The sequence below is a fragment of the Delphinapterus leucas genome, chromosome 17 (assembly GCF_059928025.1).
Source record: "Delphinapterus leucas isolate spDelLeu-1000000601 "Yukka" chromosome 17, BTC_Dleu_Yukka2, whole genome shotgun sequence".
Classification (NCBI taxonomy): Eukaryota; Metazoa; Chordata; class Mammalia; order Artiodactyla; family Monodontidae; genus Delphinapterus; species Delphinapterus leucas.
Window position 1 is genome coordinate 40,011,171 of NC_143145.1, and position 6,000 is coordinate 40,017,170.

The following is a 6,000-nucleotide window of genomic DNA, read 5'->3' on the forward strand; positions in this document are numbered from 1 at the left end:
TGTTATTATAGTAAGTACAAATAGCACTTAATTTGTACCAGGCACTCTTCATAGCAATTTTCATAGATTTCTCTCATTTAATCTTCACAGCAGTCCCATGAGTAGCTGTGGTTATCATTTTGCAGACATGGAAGTGGAGGCACCGAGAGGCTGTATGACTTAGCTGTAAGTGAAAGAGACAGGATTCTGAGTCCAGGCAGTCGGGTCCCAATCCTGCACTTTTAACCGAGCTGCTCTGTGGCCTCTGTCCTGATGGAGGCAAGCATGGAGGACTGTGGGAGCACAGAGGAGGGACTCTCCATCAGGCAGGGAGGGGCCTTTCCAGATGAGGGGGCTCCCAAGTTGGATGAACTGATCTGTAGAACCTAGTCCATGACTAGCCCAGACATGTGTTGGGGGAAAAGTATTATAAAAGGGTGCAGGCACATCATAGGGTATATTTTGTGGTTGGAAGCAATGGTCTGGCAATGTGGTAACATGGATGTACCTTATGAACACAAGACGGAATGGCAAAAGGAAGACAAAGAATGGGACCTGTAGCCCAATGTCATATATGTAAAGATGCATGCACAAAAGCAATATATATACATTATATAAGAATGTATATAAATGAAATGATTCCTATCAAACAGAGTTGAACGGCTGCCTTTGGGGATGGGAGGAGAACAGGAGTGGAGAAGAGGGATAAGATGAAATAAAGCAAGAGAAGCATGTTGATGATAATGTGCGAATAACTATGTCAGTCTTGGGCCCCTGAGAGAGGAGGAAGATGATCCTTAGGAGCGTCTGTGAAGCGCTCCTTTGCTAAGTTTTGCCCCTTCCTCCCTTCTTTTTTTTTTTTTTTTTAATTAATTAATTTATTTTTGACTGTGTTGGGTCTTCGTTGCTGCACGCGGGCTTTCTCTAGTTGCGTTGAGTGGCGGCTACTTTTCCTTGAGGTGCACGGGCTTCTCATTACGGTGGCTTCTCTTGTTGCAGAGCACGCGCTCTAGGTGCCAGGGCTCAGCAGTCGTGGCTCGCGGGCTCCAGAGCACCGGCTCAGCAGTTGTGGCGCACGGGCTTAGTTGATCTGCGGCCTGTGGGATTCTCCTGGACCAGGGATCAAACCTGGGCCCCCAACATTGGCAGGTGGATTCCTAACCACTGCACCACCAGGGAAGCCCCCCTTCCTCCCTTCTTCCATGGGTGTAGCAGGAGCATCAAGTTGCTTCTTCCGGTGTAATCCCACCCCCTTCTCATCGTTGATTGGTGCAGGGATGGGCACCTGCCTCAAGCACAGCCAATCATTTCACTTCCTTTTATAGATGGATTTAGTGCCCAATAGAGGTGCTGTAGCTGAGGGTTAAGGGCAAACTCGAGTCAAAGTAGATTCAAACCCTGTCTCCACCGACTTCCATGTGACCTTGGGTACGTGGCTTAGCCTCTAAGTCCCGGGTTTTCTTGTCTGTGAAGTGGGAAAATATAATACCCAACTTACAGGGTTGTGTGAAGATTTAATGAGTGAATGAAAGGCATGTACGGTGCTTAGAACAGTGCCTGCCATACAGGACTCAAAAAATGTTGGCCATAATTGCTTCCTAAGAACTTGGGAATTGGGAGACTAGAAAAAGGGCTGTATGGGTAGCTGATCAGTATGCCAAGGAGTAGGTCACTTCCCGTTGTGTGGAGCATCCTCATTATTTTATCCCCATGGGCCATAGAAATATCATCATTTTATCTAATACTGGCAGGTGGAAAAGGCTGGGAAGCATTGCTGAGCTGGAGTCAGTCTCTGGTTCAATTCCTGGAGCCTCACTATACTGAGACCTTGAGCTCAGCTCAGTATTTTTCCATTCCATCTAATATCCCTCCCCACCTTTTATGCCGAAGTTAGTTTAACTGTATTTCTGTCGGTAACCTATAGAATCCTGGTAACGAGGGTCATAATGACATTGAAGACTCCAAGCCTCAGCCTCTTAGCTCCTCTCCACATGTGGTCACTTCCACAGTGTCATCCTTACAGTGAGAATCATCCTTACATGCTGATTACTGAGTTAAAAATTCTTGAAAAACAAGTACAAAATCATATATCCCTCTTGCTGCCGTGATCAAGTCCCAGTTCACACAAATGGTGGCGTAACAACCTTAGCACACAGAATTTTGTAAAATCTGGATTCTACACAGAATTTTCTGGGGTAATGACACATTTGTGACTTCATGAGCTTTAAATATGTTGATAAAAGAATCAGTTCCTGCCCTTACGCATTTACCCCCATTCTGGTAAAGTTCTATTTACCATTTCCCAATAGAATGTTTATACAACTGTTTTGGAAAAAATGTTTCAGTTTTTGGAAAAGATGGTCAAGGCTGTATTGGGAATTCAAACTTGTATATCAAACAGATAATTGACGGATTTATTTTTTTTTATCTCAAATACTATTTTTTGAGATATATTTTGAAATATATTTGTTGTTACAGTATTATGTTAGTTTCAGGTGTACTGCATAATGATTTGACATTTGCATACATTATGAAATGATCACCGTGATAAGTCTAGTAACCATCTGTCCCCATACAAAGTTGTTACAATATTACTGACCACACTCATACACTGTATATTACATCCCTGTGACCTATCTATTATATAACTGGAGGTTTGTACTTCTAAATCCCCTTAACCTATTTCACCCCACCCCCCCACCCCCCCACCCCCCCGCTGCTTCCCTCTCTTTTGGCAACCACCTATTTGTTCTCTGCACCTATGAATCTTCAAACAGATAATTGATGGATTTAAATCTCCTAGAACAAAAGTACCGAGGAGAGATGTGAAAGTGTTTCAGGAAGGAGAAACAAACAGAAAACCTTCCTTGACTTTTGAAAGTCAGAGAATAATCAACACACTGATTTAGGCAATTTCACTGCTTTGAAGGCTTACAAAGAAGACTGATTTCTGTTTGTTCAGCCACCATTTGGAAGTGCAAAGATCAGGAACATCAAAAGCTTTATCTGAGCTTCTAAATGTGTTTGTGAAACCGCTAATATGCCATGGAGGCATTTCTCAGAGATCTGCATTGTGGCGGTTTATATCTTTGTTGGTTTGACAGGTGCCATCTGATAGAGTGGGTGGCCCTTCCGGCATGCCAAACGCCTCCGAACGCCTTCCAAAGGAAAGCCAGAGAGAAAGGAAAACCAGCCATTTCCTGTGACTGGGAGTCAGAGGCAGCCGAAAGGGTCTGTAATGACTTCCTGAGGATGTTTAGTCAATCACTACTGTGGTTAAAAGGTTTTGCATGAAGTGCATAGTCTATACTTCCCAAGTAGCAGTATTAAATCTTCAGAATCGTAAAGAAGTTTAGTCACCCTTCAGTAGGAAGTACAACGTCAATAAAGTTTATCTGAGGGAGTCAGTCCAGGGCTGATAGCGTACTCCATAGTCTCAGGGACCCATAGTCCCTCCTGTTTGCTTCTCTTAGTGTGCTTCTATCCCCAAGTTCACTTCATGGTTCAAGTCTGCTGCTGCTCCTTCAACCTTCCAACAAGAAAGAGGATGGAGGAGAAGGGCATGCCCATCCCCCCAGCTCCCCTTAAGGAGACTTCCTGGAAGTTTCTCATGCTACTTCCGGTTATAACCCATTAGCCAGAATTTAATCACATGGCTACATCTTGTTATGAGGTGGGTTGCAGGATATAATCTAGCTAAGATTTAGGGGGTCTGTTACCATAAAAAAAGGTAGAATGGATTTTGAAGGACAGGTAGCTAGCTCTGCCCCATCATCCTTCAGGACTCAGCTCAAATGTCCCTTCTTTAGAGAGACCATCTGAGCCCATCCTTTTGGTAGCAGGCTATCCTCACTCTCTAAGACAGAACCTATTTGGTTCCTCCATAGGAATGATCCTTTGTTTATTTCTTTACTTTTACTTTTTATGGCCTCACTCCTCGACTAGAATAAAGTTCCTTGAGTCCAGGAATCTTATCTGTCTTGCTGCTCACCACGCTACCCGCAGTGCCTCACAGTGCTTGGCACCTGGCAGAAACCTTATAAACATGTGGAATAAGTGAACAAATCATGAATGAGGGCCCTTACAGAGAAAACCACTGTGGCACTGAGATTAAATATATAAGCTCTGGGGCTAGACAGTCTTGATTAAGATCTTGCCTCACCTCTTATTAATAATGTGACTGTGGTCAAGTGACTTAACTTGTCTAAGCCTTGACTTCTCTATTTGTAAAAATGGAGGGGAGGGCTTTTGGAAGAATAAAAGGAGTCCATACATGTGAAATTCTTACCTCTCTGCCTATTGGAGAGCAAACAGTCAATTTTATACACGACCATCAAAATAATTTTTATTTTTGATATTATTGGGATCTATCTAGTCCAAAGATTCAAAGGAGGCTTCTTGGAAGAAGGGATCTTAGAGATGAGTCCAGTGGACAGGCAGGAGTTAACTAGACCGGAAAGGGGTGAGGAGGACATCATAGGGAGAAGGAAGCGCTAGGGCAGAGGTCTTGGAGCAGGAGGGGTTATGTTGGAAGTACTAGAATAAAAGCCAGTGTGGCCAGAGTGAAGAGAGGAAGAGCAGTACATACACAGAGATGGGGAAGGAAGACAGGGCTAGAACACGCAGGGCTTCCATATTGTGAACTTTGTCCCAAGTGCAAAGAGAAGTTACCAAAGGGTTCCAAGCAGGGAAGTGCATAATCAGATTTGTAAAGTATAATATCGTCCTGGCTGCGGTGTTATCAGGAGGGGGATGGGGTTATCACATTAGAGTAATTTCCGTAGATGAGAAGTCTACTGTATTCGCACTTTCAAACTCAAGTCTGCCCCTATCAAACATTTGCGAGGCTCTGGGCAAAGAGAGCGTAGAGCAGCAGACCAGCCTGGGCTGGCTATTCTTGGGCTTCTTGATTGTGAGAAACTTTTAGATATGCCTAAATATTTAAACAGTATAAATGAAAATTAACAAACTGTTAAACTAAATGTTTTCTAGCATCCTGTTTTGAAAACTATACATACATAATGACTAAAAGTCAGAAAAATATCAGAGATGGTTGAATTTAATTATTATTGTCCATGCTTGGGTATTCTGTTATTGGATCAGGCATACATAATTTGCAAATCATTATATATGTATTCTTTAAACTTTATTTTTCTTGTCTTCAATTCAGCAAAATCATGAATTGTGTTCTTTTTAAAAATTTATATTTTATTTTTGGCTGCGTTGGGTCTTCGTTGATGCGTGCAGGCTTCCTCTAGTTGTGGCCAGCAGGAGCTACTCTTTTTTTTTTTAATTAATTAATTAATTAATTTACTTATTTATTTTTGGCTGTGTTGGGTCTTCGTTTCTGTGCGAGGGCTTTCTCTAGTTGTGGCGAGCGGGGGCCACTCTTCATTGCGGTGCGCGGGCCTCTCACTGTCGCGGCCTCTCTTGTTGTGGAGCACAAGCTCCAGACGCGCAGGCTCAGTAGTTGTGGCTCACAGGCCTAGTTGCTCCGCGGCATGTGGGATCTTCCCAGACCAAGGCTCGAACCTGTGTCCCCTGCATTGGCAGGCAGACTCTCAACCACTGTGCCACCAGGGAAGCCCATGAATTGTGTTCTTATAATCCAGGTTTTCACTTAGTTTGTACTCCACTGAAAATAATGTTCTAAAGGACTAAAAAAATAAAATGAATTTGTATTCAAAATCTAGAAAATTTGAATATATTTAATAAAGACATAAATTAAAGTGAATGTAAACAATTAAAAACATTTTGTATATGTTTTCAAAAAAGTTATTCTTCTTCTACAATGTTCAAAGTTAACTACTGAAGCCAGGGCAACTAGCCAAGAAAAAGAAATAAAAGGCATTTAAATCGGAAAGGAAGAAGTAAAATTATCTCTGTTGCCAGACGACATGATCTCATATGTAAAAAAACTCTAAAGATCCCATAAACTGTTAGAACCAATAAATGAATTCAGTGAAGTTGCAGGTTACAAAATCAACATATAAAAATCAGCTGCATTTCTATACACTAACA